The sequence below is a fragment of the Dermacentor albipictus genome, unplaced genomic scaffold (genome assembly GCF_038994185.2).
Source record: "Dermacentor albipictus isolate Rhodes 1998 colony unplaced genomic scaffold, USDA_Dalb.pri_finalv2 scaffold_28, whole genome shotgun sequence".
In the NCBI taxonomy this organism is placed as follows: Eukaryota; Metazoa; Arthropoda; class Arachnida; order Ixodida; family Ixodidae; genus Dermacentor; species Dermacentor albipictus.
Genome location: NW_027225582.1, coordinates 2,781,448 through 2,803,839, shown reverse-complemented (window position 1 = coordinate 2,803,839; position 22,392 = coordinate 2,781,448). Strand labels below are relative to the sequence as shown.

The 22,392-nt window shown below is 42.8% G+C and overlaps 1 long non-coding RNA gene across 2 annotated transcripts in view; it reads left to right on the top strand.

Moving 5' to 3' along the window:
• The window catches only part of LOC139052635 (uncharacterized), a 65,995-nt gene extending 45,383 nt beyond the window's left edge, over positions 1-20,612 (top strand). For both annotated transcript variants that reach the window (XR_011510003.1, XR_011510002.1), the window contains exons 6-9: positions 629-696; positions 13,924-14,024; positions 15,579-15,676; positions 20,412-20,612. This is a non-coding gene — a long non-coding RNA (uncharacterized lncRNA). The remainder of the gene's footprint in view (positions 1-628; positions 697-13,923; positions 14,025-15,578; positions 15,677-20,411) is intronic.
• Positions 20,613-22,392: the final 1,780 nt, after the last annotated feature.

The window sequence follows — 22,392 nt, the reverse complement described above, 5'->3', positions numbered from 1 at the left end:
TATTACAACATGTGTAATAGACTCTTCAATTTAGACCGAGAGTCCGCAGGAAAATAGTCGTCTGACAACATATTAAATATCTTCGGGGCATACACGCAGCGTCTTGCTGCTCCGTATCTAGTAGATACGCGCGGTACAGCGAAGCGCCTAATTTTCTTTGCGCAGCGGTCGCGGGGAGGCGTGCGGTTGCTGAAATTCATCCGTGCAGAAATGGCGCACCACAACTGTAGAAATAAATAAAGGTTGAAAGGACGGGAAACCAAGATCATGAAAAATATCTTTGTTTGATGGTGTCACGTGATTATACGCCACACTTTTCGGTGTATTTTTTAAGAGGTTATCAAATCTGTCCTGCCAACGTTGGGAGAGATAGCGAAAACCGTTATACCATACCTTAAGTTGCTGTATGCAATAATAATAATAATAATAAATAATAATAATAATAATAATAATAATAATAATAATAATAATAATAATAATAATAATAATAATAATAATAATAGGCACACTTAACTCAATCATCTGCAGGTTGCTTGATGTCAGTTGAAATAAGCTGTATCTCTCGCCAGGGGAGCGCTACGTTGCTAATGTTCTTAATGCGCTTCGTCATTGCACATTCTCTCCATAGCCGCCGTAAGTGGCATCATCATGACCTTGAGTGGCCTCTTGCTTCCTTACGTCAGTTCTGCTGCAAAGGCAAGTATCGCCGCCTCCCAGTTCTATCTATTTTTGAATTGTTCCGTGCTACGGCAGCTTGGTGGTGTGGTCTTGCCATTATAAAATTGACTGCTTTTTAATGTCCCAAAGCGATACACGGGCTGTGGGAGGCGCGGTACACATTGGGGTAGGGGGGGAGGGAGGGGGAAGGGGGAATGGGGTGTGCTCCGGATCAAATTTGACCACCTCGTATCATTTAACGAGCACCAAAATCATGGTACGCGAGCACCTCTGCTTTGACCTTCCTATAAATATGGAAGCCGTAGCAGGGAACAGAACCTGCAACCCTGTGCCCACAGAAGAACGCTGTATACACAAAGCTACCGTAGCACGTGGTCTCTCTATCCGGCCAAGGCGAGTCCCTAATAGAGCAGCCCCTCTGATACGTCATTCAAAAGGCCCGGCAAAGTTTTCCGTAGAATATAAATCATTCTCCTTCCTAATTTTTCGAGAGTGCACTTCTTGCGAAAGAAACCCCATATTCTTCATAAAGCTGCACAGCACAGAGGAATGACATGCGCAGACAGACGTTTTAATAACTGTATTTCTTTTTTGTTAGTCGGAACAAGTTTTGATGTCAAGGCAATGGACATTGATATTTATGAGCACTGATAGTGACCGACAAATATTATCAACGGCACAGCTTGGCACTTCCGCTAAGAGACACACACACAAACAAAAAATAAGCACGCTGAAGTCCTTCCAATGTGAAGCGTTACTGAAGCGGCCAAATAAATTCTCTATAAATAAATGCGTCACGTATAACTGTAACTGTTTTCGTCCTATGTAACGTGTAACCTTATGCAAGGAGGAGAAGAAATAGACGAAACGACAGGGATGTTAGCCAGTTCTCAGACCGTCAGGCTACCCTGTGCTGGCGAAATGGGGTAAGGGGAATAAAAGATAATACAAAAGAGATGTTTCAAAAAAAGGTAAGAGAAAAAATGAAAGATAAAAAAGAAAGGACAATATGGCACTGCCTAAAGTCTGTCTCTAAGATCAGGGGCCCTATAACGTAAATCTATTCCAATATGTTTTTATTCCAATCTCCTGACGTCAAATTTGCGTAACCGCCAACGCAAGCACCGGGCGGTCACCCGCAGGGTTGTCTGAAGAGACCAATCAAACGATCTCCTCGTTTACAGGAGGACACTTTTGTTTGCTTAAAAAACAAATAACTTTGCCTACACTGAGCGGCTTGTCTTATCTAATTGACTGACAAGAGGCGAGGAGTACACTCAAGTGAAGAGGGATTCGATAGGGCTGAGCCACTGCACTGAAAGTCGATAACCGGATGAAGATGGTGGTGCCGGCGTCTGCGACTGGTTCGCTTTCCCTCACTTAGCTTGCAGTGGCTGGGCGAAAATCGCGGCGACATGCAACGGAAGCTTCAGAATTACGCTAAAACGGATCCTCACCAAAGAAGAGTTGGCAGAACGAAGTCGTAAACGTGCCGAAAGAGCTCGAAAACATTACACGGCCACGCAAAAAGTTTTATTATACGCATATAAACACATGCTCTCCGGCAAGCGCTAGTAACAAGCGCCTGAGCGATTGGCGGCAGCCATCTTTTATTCCCTTCGGAACGGGGCAGCCTGTGGCTATTCAGAAGAAAATTCAGTTTTATTCGGCATATTAATGCCGAATTAACGCATACACGTCACATTGACGCGGTATGTTCTTGCTGTTTTGTGACGTTGCGTGACAGGCAGGAGAAGTGGGTGCAGCCCGAAAACTTTTTACCAATAGCCGGAGGCTAATTGCGAAAAGGCGTCGAATCAGAAATAACTACTTCTTTTTTGGGTCAAATCATGCATAATCAGTCTGTACACGTCATATGAGATGGGGAGCTATCGCGATTTTCGAGACGTATCGTGAGAGACAGGTGAAGGGGGGGTGGTCCAAAGAAGTTTTTGACCAATCGCGGAGGGCTGATAGCAGAATTGGAATAGAAAAGTTTGGAAAAGTTTTACGTTATAGCGCCGCAGCCCTCCGCAGGAAGCGCAACAACGCATTCAAACGCTTCTGTGTTGAGTAAGGTATCGGCCAGTCACCATTTCCTCCGAGAAAGGGTGTTTGTCAAGAATATTTAGCACTCTTAAAATTTATATCCTGGGCGCACTGAAGCGGGGACGCTCACAGAGAAGGTGGGCGATTGTTTCCTCGCAGCCACAGTTTTCGCATGTAGGGCTGTTGGCCATTACTATCCGCAATGAGTACGCATTGGGATGGCATAAGCATTCAATGTGCACGCTTATCCAGTACACACAGAAACGGCAATCGTCTCGCTGACAACGAAGGACCTCCCTTCCATAGGCCAATACACTCTTGAATAAAGGTCTGAGTAGTTACTAACTAGTGTCACACTATTTGCTACCTTAGTATAACGGGAATTGGTAGCGATAAAGTTAGGTACATAACTGACTAAACAAGGAAGTCACTGATATTAATGTACATGTACATGTAATCATGTACATGTACATGTCTTTCTCGTCCAAATATGGCAAACCACTGGCCGCTTCATGTCCAAAATTGTACCTGCCACGATGCAGTACAGTCTGAACAGATGTTCGAACAAAACACTGACGCTGCTTGCAGAGAATGACAGGTAAGGTGATTCGTTTTCACATAAGGAGACATCGACACTGTTAGAGTAAAATCGGTTAGGACTGCGATGTCTCGAGCACCTTGTTGAGAGGTTGCACAACAATCCGAATAAATGTATGGCCAGTGAAGCCTGGTTTTAAGACATATAGGTGCACTCAATGTTGCGTAAAGCTGGTCAGATGAAATATGTGCTGTGATGCGTTAGCCTATGAATATGCAAACAAATATGTGGAAGGGTAATTTCAGAGGATGTGATGCCAGTGGAACCTGCACGGTTTTCGCCGCGTATAGGATTCTAGGTGCAGACTTGACGCGACTGTGCATTCAAGCTTGCTGTCCGCAATAGCCTGAAGGGAGGTGACTCTGATACTATAACACTAAAGAAATGGGCATAAACAGGACATGTAACGAGGAGGGAAGATAACCGATGGTCATTAAGGGTTACGGACTGGATTCCAAGGGAAGGGAAGCGCAGCAGGGGGCGACAGAAAGTTAGGTGAGCGGATGAGATTAAAAAGTTTGCAGGGACGACATGGCCACAAATAGTACATGACCGGGGTTGTTGGAGAAGTATGGGATAGGCCTTTGCCCTGCAGTGGGCGTAAGCAGGCTGATGATGAAATTCGAGGAAGATTGTGTGGGTATGTTAGAAGACTAGAATGCGCATAGGATTCGCTCAGTTCTGATAAAGATAACTAGGTTGTGTATCATAATCATGTTTTAAACAAATGGAGTATATGTGTCTGTCGCAAATACAGGAAGTGCTAAAGATGCATGTGGATTATTAGCACGGCTTCGTGAAAAGCTGTATCGTCGTCAAGTAGGAAACGTACGGAAGAAACCGCTTGCACAAGCGAGAATAATGTTTTAAACGTTGATTACATATTTTTACCTCGAGCTCACAGAACACACAAGCAAGTTCAGTGACCCTAAGGGAAGACATTATATATATATATATATATATATATATATATATATATATATATATATATATATATATATATATATATATATATATATTGCAGTCATGTAGGACGAGAACAATGAGTATTACTATTACTCTGGATAGAGTGTTATGAACGAATCCCGGTCACGGCGGCCGCATTTCGATGGGGGCGAAATGCGAAAACACCCGTGTACTTAGATTTAGGTGCACGTTAAAGAACCCCAGGTGGTCGAAATTTCTGGAGTCCTCCACTACGTCGTGCCTCATAATCATAACGTGGTATTGGCACGTAAAACCCCATAATTTTATTTTTTTTAAGAGTGTTATGAAGATGTCGGGAAGGATACTTGGAACGAATTCATACAGATGAAGCAACGAAGAGTGCAACTCTACACAGCGTTGTCTCTTGTGTGGCCTTAGCCAGCTACTGACCGTAGTGTCATTTTCAGAACAGAGATTTACAGTGTCTACGTAACTAGCTGTTACAGTTTGTCTGAATCGGCTAGCTGTAATGTTAAGCCCTAGATGCCTAATTACAGCCGAATAAGAATACAACAAAGGCACGCATGTGGGATGGTACTGTTGGTTCTCTTCTCTACTGTGCGTAGTATAGAACCGAAATAGAAGCTCCCAGCGTAAGTGGAAGGAGAACGCTTGGTTACAAGAATGGTCATAATTATTGTGAAATGCATCAGCTTGAAAGCATCTGCTAGCCGCCGCGGTGGCGTGATGGCTTTTGTGTTGCGCTGCTAATCGCAGAGGGCGCTGGATCAAATTCCGGTAATGGCGGCCGTATTTCGATAAGGGAGAGACACCTTGTGCAATGGTGCTTTCATTCCAGGTTAAAGAACCCCGGGGGGTCAAAATGAATCCACAGCCCTCCACTATATCGTGCCTCATAATCACGTCGTGCTTCTGGCATGTAAAACTACAGAATTTGTTTAGTCAACAATCTGCAGCTATCGCTGCCATCACATATCATTGATACGCATAAAAGAGGCCAGCGAGAATCAGCTTGTTTGTCAGAGAGCTCTGAACATTGGGATGCCAAGGCAACGACATCTCATGAATGCGTAGTAGTACAAGGTGTGTTGAAACTACTGATGCTAGTGCATGGTACTTTCATTTATCTTGATTTTTTATATTATTTCGCGCTCACTTTGAAGTGTACACTTTAGCGGAAGTGGGAATCCTTTTAACTTCTATGTAGTTAGGGAACACTTACTGTAAGCTTTTTTAGCAGAATTTCATTATGGTGCCAAATTTCATATATAATGTAGCCTTTCACCGCCAGTTAACCAGCGCTCATCATCTCTATGTAATAATAATAATAATAATAATAATAATAATAATAATAATAATAATAATAATAATAATCACATCTTTTATTCACTCCAATTCGTACAATGCGTTCCAACCTGCTTAAGCGTTACCGCTTGTGTGCAGGGCTGGGCAGCCAGGTTAAGTACATGAAACAGCGAACAAAACATAAAAGAAAAGGAAAATACGTAGCAATTGCTTGTGCGAAGTGAAAACGAACAATCAAAAACTAACATTAAAATGATAGTAAACTTGCCACTGTGCACACTCTAATAAATGAAATTAAAAGCTTAAATATAAGGCAAGTAGTAAATTACCTCGGTCTGTATTATCGTTCAACCCCAATCGAAGAAACTTCTTAAAGTTTTTTAATCCGCTAATGCTCGGGATGTTTCGCATTTTATTGAACTAATTAGGAACATAATAAATGCGTTTTTTCATAGTTGGTGAAGATTCGGGGTATGAAGTACTTTTGCGACAGACGGAGAGGCCGTACTTTAACGTTGTAGATTTTAAAGGGACTGTGAAAGAAGCGTTTGCATATTATGTCAAAGATAAATTGCTTTTGTACAGGTAGCATGCCAAAATGTTCCATAAAGGCTCTGGCTGACTTATCGTGATAGTTGGTTCTGTAGCCGAGATCGGCTGCAATTATGTGCAATATGCGTCTTAGTGTGTTTAATTTATGTAAAGATACGTTACCGTAAATTGTTATTCCGCATTGTAAAATTGACTCTCCTAATCCCTTAAATACCATTTTTCTAACCGACACATCGCAAATAGATCGTATGGCATATATCTACACACACATTAGGCGTTAGCGTTTGGCTAACTCTTGAATATGTAAGTTGCACGACAGCTGTGCTGTGTTTCGTCAAATGTGATACCAAGATACTTGAAATTGGATTGAAGTTCTAAAGGCGGGCATGAGCAGCATCTGCAGTTCTTCTTATGAAGATATATATTTAAGGATGATCTAAACACTTTGTATGGGCTATGCAAACAAAGTAGGCAGGTTTTTGTATTATTAGTAAAAACCTCATTAGCGCTAAACCATTCAATGAAAAATGCACATCCTATTGCATTTTGTTGGAGTCTTCTTCATATGTTTCACTTGGTATCGCCAGGGCATTATCATCTGCGCATAAAAACAGGTGTGAATTCAATAGAAGACCGGTCATACCTTTGACGTGAATATTGAATAGCAAGGGTCCTAAAGTTAAGCCCTCAGGAACACATGTCGAAGTGTTGAACGTTGGGCTATATGATCCACCTATTTGAACACATTCGTCTCGATTAGTAAAATATTTTTTCAACGACATGTAGGGACCTCTGAAACCTAAGCTATCAAGTTTACCTTACAATAAATTGGGATTAATGGCATCAAAGGCTTTTTGCAGATCGACAAAAAGTGCAAGGACAAGGTTAATATTATCTATTTCGTTGCTGACTAGATCATGAAAATCCGCTAGTAGGTTTACAGTACTTCTGCCTCTGCCGAAACCATACTGGGGGTTCTAGTAGATGGTACTGCTCAAGCAATGATGTCATGCTAACTTGCACAATTTTCCCTGTTACATAGGCGATTGAGGACAAGGTTGCACTTGGCCTATAATTATTCTAACCCCTTTTAAAACATCTTTTGTGCAATGGTCTTATTACACTTGTTTTCGTGTACCTGTTCATTTGGCCAGTTATGAAATTTTTGTGGATAATAGAAAACGATATACTTTTAAGTTTGTCATAATGCACGATGAGATCCCTCATTCTAACAATGTCATATCCTGGCGACCTTGTTATTGAGATTGTTTTCAACACATCCCACAATTCCGTCTGAGTGACAATAAGCATGTAAGCTGAACGAATGCTCGAAGTAACAGAAGTAGCGTTCGCCATATCCCTTCGCTGTCTACACAAGGAAGTAACAGATTCCACGATGTGCTTATTGAACTCAGTGGCCAAATCTACCTTGTTATTATCTGGAAAAGCCTATCCTAAAGTATCGCCAATGCTTTCCTTGGATGGTTTTCCTACGGTACTTTGCCCCTAGTTCCATGTTTTTTTGTTTTTACATCCCTACTGCATGCCGAGAATTGATTTAGCTGGTACTGTTTTGAAGGGCAGATTTATTGCCTCTTTCTTCGACTTTCCCACTGCTGCTGCTGTTGCTGCTATGGCTGCTGTTGTCTGGCACACTACGTCGGGGGTGATTCAGAACGCGTGTATACATGGCAGGAGCACGGAAGAAGGAAAAGTCGACGGGAGGAACTAGTTTGGACCCCTCAGCGTCGAATGTGCACAATACCCTCTGGAGCTCTCTGGGCGTCGATACATTTGCCTCTTGACAGCTGCAATTATATGTGACCACGTTCATAAGCATTGCAGAAAGGGAAGCTCTTCCCTTTACACTAACGTGCGAGTCCAGAGGGGACATAGATAGCACTGTAGAGAGGATGGAGGAGAAGAGACAAGCGGGAGGGGGGGAGGGGACGTGAGAAAGCAGGGAAACCCTACTAATATGTGACAGTGGTTGCGAGGAAACTGGATAAGCTTAACCTCAAGGTAAGGTACAGTGCGTTGCTGGTATTTCTGAAAAATAGCACAATGCAAATATGTCAAGCGGACAAATTACGCAGGGCTGCAGGAGCATAGCCGCATTAATTAAGGCGCACCGCAGGGTCCAGGCGACACCACGGAAGTGGTCGACCGTCAAATCAATACATCTGTGGTCGCCGCGGTAGCTTTGCGGCTATGGCATTGCTAGAGGGCTTAGATTTGATCCTTATCGCGGCAGCTGCATTTCGACTGGGGGCGAAATAGAAAACGCACGTGCTCTTAGATTTTGTGACATGTTAAAGAACACTATGGTGCCAAAATTATTCCGGAGTCCGCCAGTACGGCGCACCTCATAATCCGATTGTGGTTTTGGCACGCACAGCCCCATAATCCCATTCAAGTTTAATACTTCTGCCACGATGCGATGTGCCATGTGAGGTAAATGACAATGCTCAATGCTCTCAGAGGTTATGAAATACGGCTCACAACAACACCTCAAGCAAACACCTCTCCCTATGTGTTCTGTGTACTACACAGACAAACAGCAGTGGTGCACGCAAGGTAACGCTTAACGTCAACTCACCACTCTCGTGTTAGACTAAACGTTGAAGAAATTAAGCTTTCACTGTCAACATCACCGCTAATTATCGTCAATCAAAGCATCCAGCGTGGAAAGCTTCGCACACATTGATTTCCACAGAGCGTGGAACCTGCATAATTCTTTTGCCAGTCTTATTTTTGCTGTGATTTTATTTCGCACTTTCCTCAATTATTCTCTGAATACGAAGTAGTGTGGGTGCTCATTGCATCTTCCTTAAAGTTTACTCTTAATGTTTACTCTTAATTATTTCGCATGAAATCTGAGTTTTAAGACCAACGCATTTCAGTTGCGATGTTGATATAATGTCCACAAATATGTACCAACACTGACAACATAATGGTAACGCTACTTCAGTGCTATGTGCGTGTTGCAGTGGCATCAGCGTTTTATAGAAGACAAATTCAGTGCTGACCCTTTAAAATGGGCCTTGCTAGCGGAGTAACAGCTTAGCTTTACTTAAAGAAATCTTTTTCTAATAAGGAGATGAGTACAGAACACATAAGCATTTGTGAAATTGAGGATTTTATTTAGTGATTGTTTTGTACAGGTTTGATAGGGCAATGTCAGAGCCTCCTCCATTTGAATTACAGATTACTCGAAATAAAGAACGGAAATAATGTTGTGTAACATTCATTCAGTCTCGCGCTTTTCAGTACTTTTTTTTTCCGAAACACATAATAACATTTTTCAAATAGGCGGTCTTGTTCATCGCAGTACCTAACAGAATTAGGTCTAAACTAGAGGTGGTGAAACACAAGCCTGGCTTGCCGAAGACAATTTTTCGTACTTATGGATCACGCACGTTATAAAAGCTCTTGTGAGGAAGCTGTCAGGTGCATCTGTGCGATTGATTATTCACCTCTATACCGCACATTTGCTGGGTTTGCTGCGCTACAACTTGTCTGTGCTTGATAGGGCACGTAAAACGAACGTCAGTAACCTCCACTCAGTACAATCTCAAGCTCTGCGAATATTTTCTGGCCCTCGCAGGTGTGCTCCTTTGGAGACGACTTTGGTCATCGTCTATGATCGCCCAGTTACTACACATATTCGCGTCAACACTATAAAAACGCAGCCACCCACTTTGCTTGGCTTCCATCATACCACCTAGCGTCCCTTCCTGTGGCAAGTCTACTTTGTGCATTCAGTGCTATAGCTCCTGCCAATCATGCAACTCTATCCGTCGAACTTGACGCCTCTTTACCATATTTACGATATGTTAACCTTTCTACTGATTTTTACCTGTTTAAATTATTACCGCTGATGCGCGTACGCCCCCTCCAAATCATTCTTGCATTCTTGGTATAAAAAAAGCACGTTGTCATCTTTAGCACTGCAACAGGCCACACTAGTAATCTTGTGTAAGAAGGTCCGACAGAACCCCTCTAGCAATGAATGTCAATGTTTCTGCTATTGCCATTCAAGTGATGTATCGACACACCATATTGCTACCGCTGAAACACGTCGTGTATTAGGCGTGTACTCAGCCATGATGATCTTTCGCGCTTCCCTCAGAACGTGCTGCCACGTAGCGCCGCGGCAGTGAAGTCCCTGTGGGGCGCGTGTGTGACACTATCTTCAGACAAGTGTTCGACTCCGTTCTACACTTGAGAAAATTAAATAATTTTTGTCGTTGAGAGAGAGAGAGAGAGAGAAACATTATTTGGTTCCTTCAAGGATTTAGCGTCTCGAGGTCTCCGTCGTCTTCTTGGGCGGGCACGTCTGCGTATCTATCTACGTGTCCGCTCGTGTCCCGTCCCAGCCTAGTCAGGAGCGCTCTCCCTGCAGGGGTGCTTTTGAGTCTGGCTTTTTGCGTTTCGAGCAGGGCTTCCGCCAGTTCGCTGAAAGTGTTGCTGATGCCCAGTTGGCGCAGTTCTTCGTTTGGCGTGTTTTTTGGCAGGAGAGCCGTCTTGTATGCTTTCCTGAGTATCGTGTCCGCCTGTTCCCTCTCTCCTTTGGTCATCGCGTGGTACGGTAGCCAGTAGATCACTCGGCTGACGACCAGGCTGCCGACGAAATTGAGTGTGTCTTCCTCTTTCATGCCGTATCTTTTTTGGGAGACCCTGTTGATCATCCGACCCAGCTGCTCCGTCGCTTTGCTCAGCAGGCTGATGGTGTGGCTGCATTTTCTGCTGCCCTGTAGCCACATGCCCAGGATTCTGATCATGTTCTTTTCCGGGATGTTTTAACCGTCAAGCGTCACTTCCAGTGTTTAAAAGCGACACATAATCACTGGCACGCACCCATTGACCCAAGTTGGCGTGAAACAGATTTATTGAAGAGCTGCAGATACATTGTGACCCATGCCCAGCGGCATATGCACAGCGATCCATGGTGTTGTTGCCCGAGGCTCGTGCCCACATACCCAGTGACCCAAACTGACGTAAAAGAGATTCATTAAAGATCGGCACATGCCTAGTTTCACATGCCCATTGCTGGAAGCTGGGGTTAACGAGGTTTATTGCAGAGCGGAGCATACCAAGTTGTGTAAACCCAGTTGTACATGCCCAGTTGTTGTTGCCTCAGAACATGGCTTGTGCCCCACTCTTAAAAAAGCTTCCGCTATTTGGGACTTGTCCCGCAACAATAATCCTCATCTGCCTTACTTGCGTTTCCTTTCTTTAGCGCTGCGAGTGCGATACTTCCAGGTCACGAAGGGCACGCGCGTTATCAGCGTGACATAGCATTCTCGACAGAAAAGTGACGAGCACAGATTTTTCAAGACTGGAAACGCAAGCAAGGCAGACGGCGATTATTTTTGTGGGACAAGATAAGCGCAACGGGTGCAAACTTTTTCAAGGGGGTCAAAGGCCCAGTGATCCAAATTGCCATTAAAGAGATTCCTTGACGTGTGGCACTTACCTAGTTCCACATGCGCTGTTATGGAAGTTGCGGCTAACGAGGTTGATTGAAGGGTGGCGCATATTGAGTAGCACATACCCAGTGACCCAAGTTGGTCAGACGATTTGTTTCGATCCCCGTCTGCTCATCACAGTGGTCCCGATACTCTAACCATTATACCATTGACTCCGCAGTAACGCAAATTGGTGGAAAAACAGTTAGCGAGAGACGCAGACAGACAGAACAATAGAGAGCGCCGGTAAATTGTATGAAATACCCTAATAATGCTAATCACATTGAAACACAGTTGGCACCTTCACGTTCACCCGGATAGTTAGGTTTCTGCAAGCTCTGCAAGTGCAGTGCTCATTGCTGTGAGATCCATCACCATCAGGTTCAAGATCTGTTATTGGGTGTCATTGACGCTGGCAGAACCCGCCACCTTCCGTGCTGCACTGGAGTTCCTAATTCAAGGAGAGGCGCAGAGGTGGTCCATGTTCTCTATAAGGCATCTCTTCAGTGTCTTCTTTCGCCATTTAATTACGTACCTAAAATTACGGATTGACATAAGACTGCTCATTTACCAGGCGTCAATGTACAGCACAACATGGCATATCAATGCATGCTGGGCCATTGCGGCATCTATGGTACTGACTGTGCGGATGAGGCCACCCAATCTAGGGCCCTACAACGTAAAACTATTGCAATCTGTTTTTATTTCAGTCGCCTGACGTCAAGTTTACGTAACCACTGACGCCCGCTTTGGGCGGTAAACAAAAGCTCAATCAAACGGGCTCCTCGTTTATAGGAGGTCACTTTTTTTGCTTTCAAAGCGAATAAAATTGCCGGCATTGAGCAGACTACCATCTTGAATTGGTTGACAAGAGGCCAGGAGCACGCTTCAATGGAGAAAGATCCGATGGGGCCGAGCCAGCATAGTGAAAGTAGATAACCGGCCGAAGAGGGTGGTGGCAGCGTCTGTGATTGATCCGCTTCCCCTTACTTAGCCTGCGGAGGCTGGTCAAAAATCGCGGCGGCGCGTAACATAATGTTAAAAAAGCCGCCAGAATGGCTCCTCAGCAACGGATAGTTGGCAAAGTGATGTCACATATATGGTAAAATGGCTCGATAATGTCATAGTGCCGCAGAAAAATGTTTATTTATGCAAATAAATCCATGATCCTCGCCCGCTCTCAGTAGCTAGTGCCAGAGCAATACGTGTGCATCCATTTTCTATTCCTTTCGCAACGGGGTGCCTTCCGGCTATTCAGAAAAATTCAGTTTTTTTTCGGCATATTAATGCGTCTTTAACGCGTACACGTAACTTTGACGCTATGAGTTTTCGTGGTTTTGTGACGTCGCGTGACACACAGGTGAAGTGGGTGCAAACCGAAAACCGGCAGAAAAGGCGTCGAATGAGCAACAATTATTTGTCTTCCGTTCGGTCTAATCATACATAATCAGTGTGCATACATCATATCAGTTTTCGCGGTTTTATGATGTCGCGTGAGAGACAGGCTAAGTGGGAGTGGTCCGCTAATTTTTTTACCACTCCTGGAGGACTGCTTGTAGAATTGGAATATAAAAATTTGGAATAGCTTTACGTTGTGGCTTCCCTGTCCACAATGATATACATTGTATAGCAATACCACTGCCGAGAACCAATGATATCTACAAGGTTCCGCTCAACAGCCCGCGAATGTATGTGGCACATTAGTATCTGCTCGACAAAACATACAAATACTCGTCTCCATTGTTTGGATACTCAAGTAAGAGCTTGGTCTTTCGCCAGGGACATCGCGAGCTGAAGGAACAATTTTGTGCCGCCTGTGGCTTGGCGTGTCTTTCGAAAGCACCTATTTAATTCTCATTGTAATAGCCCAGAAGCCTATTTTCTACAAGTGTGACTGCGAAGAGACAATTGCAGACTTTCTTTGGGCATGTGCTCTCTTCAGTGCGCCTAAATAAGAAGTCTTAACCAGATTAGGTAGACAGAATAAGCACCCATTGTCGGAAGAGAGAATCGTCTGAGACTGATCGTGATTGTCATCTGCACAGAAGGCGTTCAATACTTTATTGCGCTTCTTGAGATCATGTTGACTTAGTTACGGCATGGAGAATGGTCGTGCACTAGAGCGCATACATGTGCAGTTTTTTTTCAGATGCTTGTTTTTTTGTTTGCTTGTGTATCTTTATATAATCTTTAAGTCTCTTTACTCCCTTACACCGGCACATTGTATCCAGCCGGTCTATGCACTGTCTAATATTTCTTAATTTCCTTGTCCTCCTGCTCCACCGGCTCCTTTTTGCGTATGGCCCCGATGCACGCTTCCAGGCCGGACGTGTTCCTTCTGTACCGCCTGTCGCCATACTGGTGCTGCCTCTTCTCCATGTGTTGCACCGTACTACTTGGTCTGACACTTAGCCTTTTCTGTGGTAAGTAAACAAAATACTTACCCGAGGCCCTCGAAAGCACAGCAGTGCGTCTCATTATATATTCTTTAATTTCTTCGTGCTGTGCCGTGCATTCACGGAATAAGTTGTTGAGGACCAGAAGGCAAACCTAGGCTGCAAGCGATTGCGTGGTGAAGGCGTGCATTATTTTTAAGTATCACCAGCGGTTTCTTTAATCTATGCTAACATGTCGTCATCAACGTGCCTTGTTTTCACAACCGCTCCCGAACAGAATGCCGCAATAGCCACCTTAAAATAACGCGATGTCTTGTACTGTTTATGATACCTCTATATACGGTTACCCACTGTGGCGTGTGCCTATTTGTACAAGCCCGCGATATTGCATTAGGAAGGTCATAGTAGCTGCAACTGCGCCAATCATCCTGTAGCCGAAATATGCGGCATGTTGGACAAGGCCTCGTTAATTGAAACTGGGTTGCTAGTGTACGTCTTACCTTCCAAAACTCCTCTTGCGTTACCGTAACACCTATACTGCTCTCTGTTACTCGACCAACAAATAAGTTATATACCGGCGCACTCCGAGTGGCTATGTATTTCTGCTGTTGCTACACATGAACCTTGTCCATCAGATTGCAGGCCTCGGCAGCCGCGTTTATATATATTTAGGATGAAGTTCAAAAAGCATGGTTATCAAGATTTCGGTGCACATTAGGCCCAGATGGTCGAAATAAAACCGGGACCCTCCGATAGCGCATCTCTCGCAGGTGATGTATTGCTTCGCGACTACAAACAAAACGAATCAATTATTAACCAATTTCCTAATGCCAGTCATTATAAACCGATGAATACTGATCATTAACATTCGAACCGGTTCTTAGCGAAAAATATCAATGAATCAGTCCTGATCATTGGCATTGGAAGCGGCGAATAAATACCAAGCAATCGTTATAACTTCTATGTTCGAAATTACGCGTAAATGAAAAGCTGCAAACATCATCGAAGGTGCACGGTGGTTTCAGATTCACGAATGTTGTTTCAAACAACAGCTACCCATCGATACCTTGCTTTTTTTCTGCATACTGATTTCCTAATAGAGAACTGTGCCACAGGACATGCCACTCTTCAGTATCCAAACTTGATACGGTCTGCTTCGACATGAAGAAGCATGACATACTCTTTATACCATGCAGTGAGACCAATGTTTGTGCTGTCTTCTAAGTCCAAGTAAGACACTATTTTGCAAATATTATGGACGCAAATAAAGGCAGGCGTTTGTTTAGTACAACACAGATGGTAAATATAATTATTTGTGACGTGTTGAATAATGAGGAATTCTTAAAGAATTCACAACATTATTACTGAGCACGCGAAGCTGCCCTCTTTACTTGTACGTGATCCACGGCTTTCACGTTCACGCGGAACATCGATCTCTTGCATTTTCTTGTTTGCTGCTCATTCGGCGACTGCTAGCCTTTGCAGTGCTTCTTGTCAATTAAGACCAAATAGATTGTGGGAACTATGTACATGTTTTAAGATAAAGTTTCAGGGTGGTAAAACGTCAAATTTTACACCCAGCGCGACCGGGCACTAACATCAAGGAGACACTCCGCCTTACGAGTCCACTCATGTTGAAGTTCTGGCGCAGAGTTGGGCTTATGCCTCCTTTGAGGGAAGTGAGTACTCATGAAATCTATCTTTTCCCTGGCTGACCTTTCTACTTTACTCGTGTGACCCATGCACGATGTTTCTGAGAAAGCATTCGAAATACCCTAAAATGACAAAGATGTGATAATTAGGCGATTTCCTAAGGATTGCTTCTAGCACAGATACATAAAATTTAAAATTACTCGTAGTGATAATTTGACTAATTGACTGTTTAATCTATATTGTCAGATCGATCTGACTGCGAGATTTGAAGCTAGTCATCCGAGGATTTCGTAACGATTTCTAGACGTGGAACAAGCTGGCGGAGCTAATTTCTGTAGGCTATGTATGCCGCTGTGGCAAACGCAATCCCGAGAAAACTGCTTAATGAAATCATCAAATCAAAAGGGAATTTTATTACACAATAATAGGAAAAGTGGGTACAAAGATATTTGGTCCCATAGCCTAAAGCAGCTAGCGATGGGTGCAATACAAAAAGTGTATTGTAATAATTAGCCATATTATACAAACAAAATAGCGAAAGTATCGTACATAAGCGGTAAATACTATATATAATCGCTAAACTGCGCTTAAAACGAACAAAACAAAACAAATCTCAAGAACGTGCTTGACAAGATAAGATGTGGCGTTTGCATGTAATGTCGAAATTTCTTGCGAGTTTTATTTCAAGAGGCAAATTGTTCCACAGCTTCACACGAGAGAATTGAATTAATTTTTGGCCGTACAAATTCGAACATAAAAGGAGATTAAGATTACCGTTGCGTGAATGCCGTGTGTTTAACGACGGAAACGTGAGAATGGCACGCGGCAGAGGTGTGTTTGTGTTGATTATTTTATTTACTAAGCAGGAAATCTTGTAGACTCGTGTGTCAGTTAACGGCAGTATACGCAGCCTCTGAAATAGAGGACTAGCGGGATGACGCACCGAGGAGAAAGGAATCGCACGAACAGCTCATTTTTGTAATCGGAATAAGAGAGTAAAGTACGCTACGTACGTTTGGCCCCACGACTCGCAACAATAGCTAAGGTGGCAGTGAAATAGGCTAAAATTTAATATTCATAGCAATGTCAAATCAAAGCATTGACGTGCACGTATGAAAGTGTAATACTTGAATGATAACTTTTTGCAAACGGTGTTGATTTGGTCTCTCCAATTAAGGTTGCTGTCAAATATAATGCCTAGATACATAATAGTCGGAACACATTCAGTGGTTCGACTGTTTAATAATAGGCTAATTGGAACGTAGTTCAGAGTTTTCATTCGTGGATGCAAAACAACGTATTTGGTTTTATCGGCATTTAGTAATAGTTGATTTTCACGAAACCACATTGAAACAGCTAGTAGTTCATTGGATACAGTATATTGTAAGGTTTCAACTGAACAACCTGTGAATAAAACTACGGTATCGTCCGCATACATTAATGTTTTGGATGATTGTAGAATTCGCGGGAAATCATTAACGTATAGAGCGAATAGAATGGGACCCAATACGGATCCTTGCGGTACACCACATGTGGCATTCCTAGATTCGGATAAAAAAACATCCATTAGTACTTTTTGCTTTCGCGATGTGAGATAACTGGAAAAGAAGTCATGAGCGCCATCGATAATACCATAGCACTTCAGTTTTTTCAGTAGTGCCGAGTGACTGATGGTATCAAGCGCCTTTTTTATGTCGATAAAAATTCCAATAACAATCTTTTAATGGCTGAGAGCAGAGCTCAGTATTTGAGATAATGTAAGCACCGCTGTTGATGTGGATTTCCCTGGGACGAAACCATGTTGTTCCGGGCAAATAATGTTATTGTTGCTAATGAAGTCCTTCAGCTGTGGAGCGAATAATTTTTCATAGATATTGTTTACGATACTCAACACGGATATAGGTCTGTAGCTGCTGGGAATATTATGGTTGCCCGATTTGTATATTCGTACAACTTGGGCCATTTTGAATACATCTGGATAGGAATTCACATTTAATGAATGGTTAAATAGATGACAAAATGGAGCACTTGAAACGTCTGAATTGTCTTTTAGTACTCTAGCGTGTATAGCATCTATTCCTGTGGCTTTGTTGAACTGTAGATTTTTTATAGTAGACGTCACCAGCTCTTCTGTTATAGCCTTAAAGCTAAAACTGTTTCCAGTTTTTTCAACATAAGCGGTGGGCCGTGCAGTACTAAATTGTTTCGTAATGTTTTCACCAATCGTGGCACAGTAATCATTAAAATCATTTGTATGGCTATTTGTGAAATTGTCAGGGAGAACTTTCTTTTTGTTATCGAGCCCTGTCACTTCTCTGGCTATTTACCATGTTTGTTTTGTGTCGCAACGGGCAATAAGACGTGCATAATATGCCCTTTTAGATTTACGCAATAGCCCAACTGACTGATTTCTGAAGTACTTAAACTGAGCCTTGTAATATTCATTTGTTTTTTTAACTTCAGCTTATTGTAGTAGTAATCTTTCTTCTTCAGTAGAGCTAGAATAGGCTGTGTTATCCAAGGACACATGGCGTGATCATACCTACGTCGGGTGCACGTATACGATGACCGCTTTATTGCATTTGTGATACTGCAAATAATGTTATCACATTCTACTTGAACGTAATCGTTATACAGCATTCCGAAGATAGTGTGTTGCAAGAGGGTGCGTACTTACGAATAATTAACTCGTGTGTGATAACTCGGGAACAACTTCTCTGTTTTACGAGTAAGGCGTAAGTACGATTATGGCATGAAAGGAAAAGTCGCTGGTGATCAGCAATTGCAAAATCATAAACACAAGCTTCTGCGTTAGTATCAAGACTGCACAGCATGGGATCAATAAGTGTGGCAGAATTTTCCGAGAAACGCGTTTGTTCGGTTATAAGATTTCTAAGATTAAATGATTGTAGGAGGAACAAGTAGTCATGGCACTGATCCTTTAGAAGATCTATATTGAAGTCACCACTGATTACTATCTGTGAATGCGAAGTTAAACATTGAATCAGGACACTTTCCACGACAGATATGAAGTCATCTACGCTTGAGCTTGTGGGGCGATAAACTACACCAGCTATGACACCACATTCAATTGTCGCAAATAGTGTTTCCGCAGATTGTTGAGTGCTCTAGATATCATTTAGACGCTCGAAACTAAGCTCGTTCCTGATAAACATCGCTACTCCACCGCCACGTACCGCATGCGCTCTCGGCTGTGACGACGTCACATATCCAGGTTTATTTACGTACTCATCTTCCTGTAGCCATGTTTCTGTTATTGCGATTATATCGTATTGAAATGAATATTGTGACAAATAGATTAGTAGCTTTATGGAGCGGATATTGCAATGGAACATTGATATGTTTTTATGTTTTTGACACGCCCTTTCAACCTTTGCGTTATTAATCATCTCGATCGGTTACTGTACTCTATCCAGGTCCTCTGCGCATGTCACGTGCAGGACCCTCGAATTTTCTGTCTTGCGCAATAACACTTTGCCGTCTGGCACCCAGGCGAACTTCCAATTTTTTTCTCGCTTTGCATTCAATGCTTTTACCAAAAGTACCTTATTTGCTGGACATAGGCGTTCATTCACGAACACTGGTGAACTATCCTTGAATCCCGAGGGGGACGTATTCAGCCTCTGCTTTTTTGCCGCTCTTAGAACCCGGTCGCTCACTTTGCGAGAGTGGAAATTTACTATGATGTTGGGTTTCTCTTTGTCCTTCGATGGGACTCAATGAATTACTTCGATGTCTGACTCGTGCATCTAAGAGCCAATGCAAGTTCAAATTGCTTTCATTGTCGAAGTTAGATCTTCGTCTCGGCCAGAGGTAATCCTTTTATTTCCAGGTTGCTCTTACGGCTGTACTGCTGCATGTCAGTTAACTGTTTCTTAATGTCTCCGAGTTCCTTTGCAAGATGCAAGTTGTTTTTTATTTTCCTATTGTCGTCCTTAACTTTGGGTATTTCTCTCTTTAGTGTTTGCATTTCTGCTCGATTTGCCTAAAAGCTTTCATTGATGAAGTTCATTGCTTGTTTTACAGGGTCCAGCTCAGTTCTTATCAAGCTCATTAGGTCGTGTATCATTTCGTCATATTTCTCATCAAGTTTACTAGTCAAGTCTACCAAAGCCTTAGCAAGTTCTTTAGTGGTCGTAGGAGCCTTCTCACTCATATTGCGCACACAGCAGGCAGCAATCCGGCAGCCTAAGTAATGATTACTTAAGTAACAATATAAATAGAACGTACCTGCACAAAATAAGTACTTCGTTAAAAGGTCGTTCAATCGTTGTGGCTGCCTGGACTGCTCCTGTGTGACGCCGCCCTCTTTCAGGAAACCATTTAAGTACCCGGCTGGGGACGTCAGGGCTCATGAGGATGCGCAGAAGCATTTGTTGGTCCAGCGGGTTCTTTCCAATGGTCAGTTGGATGGTTCTCCTGTCGCTGCGTGACCTGGCAGGGTGACTAGACGTAGGCGCTCGATGTAAAACGGTGACGGGCGCTATGTACAAAAATAAGTATAAAATACATAAGAATAAGTAAGCATAAGTATAAATAAGTATAAGTAGTTGAAATAGGTATAAGTAGTAATGATTGCGTCATCGTTTTCTTAAGGAATGTTGATGGCATTTTCTTAAACTCCCTTTGTAAAGACCACTCAGGAAAAAACGTAAAAAAGGCTTAAAATTTTTTTCTGTTGCTAGAACTTATAAGCAAATTACTATTATTTGGTATTTCACTGCTATTACTCCTTTTCAGCATGCTGTTTCCATCGAAGTGAACGGACGAGAATGCAATGGGACAACCACTGAACTGAAACCGTTGCGAGCAGAAGAAAGATGTGCGTGATTAAATTCAATATCTTCGGCTACTGTCAGACAGACAATTACGATTGGTTCGTACTTAGTCACAAGTGTTTGCTGAGCGTGTATCGCGCCTTCGACTAATAATAATAAAGAAAGCTCACGTGAATAAGAGCCATGACTAATTTTTAACATGGTCGGCAATAAAGTAATCATCAAGAGATCATGCACTTGCTTTTCGCTATTCTTTTATCATATCATAAAAATAGATGCCTTAGACAACCGACTTGAGAAAATAAAAAACGAAGGTGACATGAAGTGAATGAAATAAAATTTCATTCTTCTGTTGAATACTGGATATTTTCTATTTGTTATAGTTCCTACAGTTGTTTAATTGATAGCGATTAATTCCAATGCTGGTACCACTCATTGGAGAATAAGTAACTGCTAACGTATGAGCTGCCAGAATTCACAGTAAGCTCTGTTATATGTATATTTGTAAATATAAATTGTACGCAGTTATGAGAAAACAATGTTACTACTTAAAGGAAATGTTGCTACGTGTACATGTTGGGCACACGATATTCGTGTGCTTTGCTCGATGTCCTCAACTGGCAGCCTTCCTGTGCACATAGTACCCTACCAAATGTCCTTCACGGTTTCCTACTTGTATCCCTCCAAGGGCTACGGAGGTGTTCCCCGCTCTTTATGTTTTCTTTTCCATCTATGAAGAAGAAGATAGAAGTTATTGACAGGAATGACAGAGAGGTCGACCTGAGCTAGTGCGCTGTAGTCTGCTACTCTGCACTGGGGAAGAGAGAAGGAGTGAATGTACTGGGATGGGTGATGATCATTAAAGAAGTGGTGAGTGCTTATGTATATTATACAGTGGCCTTACTAGAGCCCTTCATCCAGCTTGGAGTCATGCAGAAACTTCAACAGCGCTTTAGTTGCCCGCATTGAAGTTGAAGTGTCAGGCCACGGGCTGAGGATAGCGTCCTCCGACAGTGGTTGCCTGCCAATGCTGGCTACGGAACTTTCCAAGGTCCTTCGATGCAGCATATAGGCTGGGCAATCGCACATGTGTTCCAGCGTTTCAGGCGTGTGGCAGTGCTCTCAATCAGGGCTGTTCCACTGGCCGATGAGATGTGCGTAGTGACGAGCGAAAGCAACGTCCGTCCTAATCCTATGTAGCAATGACGTTTTACTCGGCTCAACCTTCGGGGGCAAACAGAATTTACCATCTGGGTCAATCATATGTTGGCATCTGTGGATGTCATCGGGGTGAAACAGAAACACGTGGCTGCCAACTGCTAGTCCATGGAGAGAGAGAGAGGGAGAGAGAGAGAGAGGAATATGGAAGGCAGGGATGTTAACCAGTCGAGAGTCTGATTGGCTACCTTACGCTGGGGGAAGAGAGAATGGGGAGAGAGAAAGAGAGGGTATAGCAATCCGGCAGTCTGCATATAGGCTGGGAGACCGACCTGTTGCTCAGCGATGTGTTGTTAAGAAGAAAGTGTAGCCATGGGGTTTCTATATATATATATATATATATATATATATATATATATATATATACATCGAAATGGAGGAGTCGTTTTTCTCGGCAACACTGTACCAAGTCTGATAGGGTTTTTTTCTTTTACAAGTAAAATTTAATGTCTGACGATTTTAGGAGTGAAAATATTATTTAGGCTTTTAATTTGATTAATGCTTGATGATTTCAAAATGGCAAAATAGAAAGGAGTATCGTGTATACGACTCTGTGACTAAACAATAAGAAACCGTATCCCACTCCTGTAAATTACACTTACTCATACATCTGAAGCACGCATAATGGATGTAGTGTGCACCACTAATTCTTGAGCAGGACTTCCGCAAAATCCTCATAGGGACAAAACACTGGCCATAAGCAGATTTGCAGACGGAAATATCAG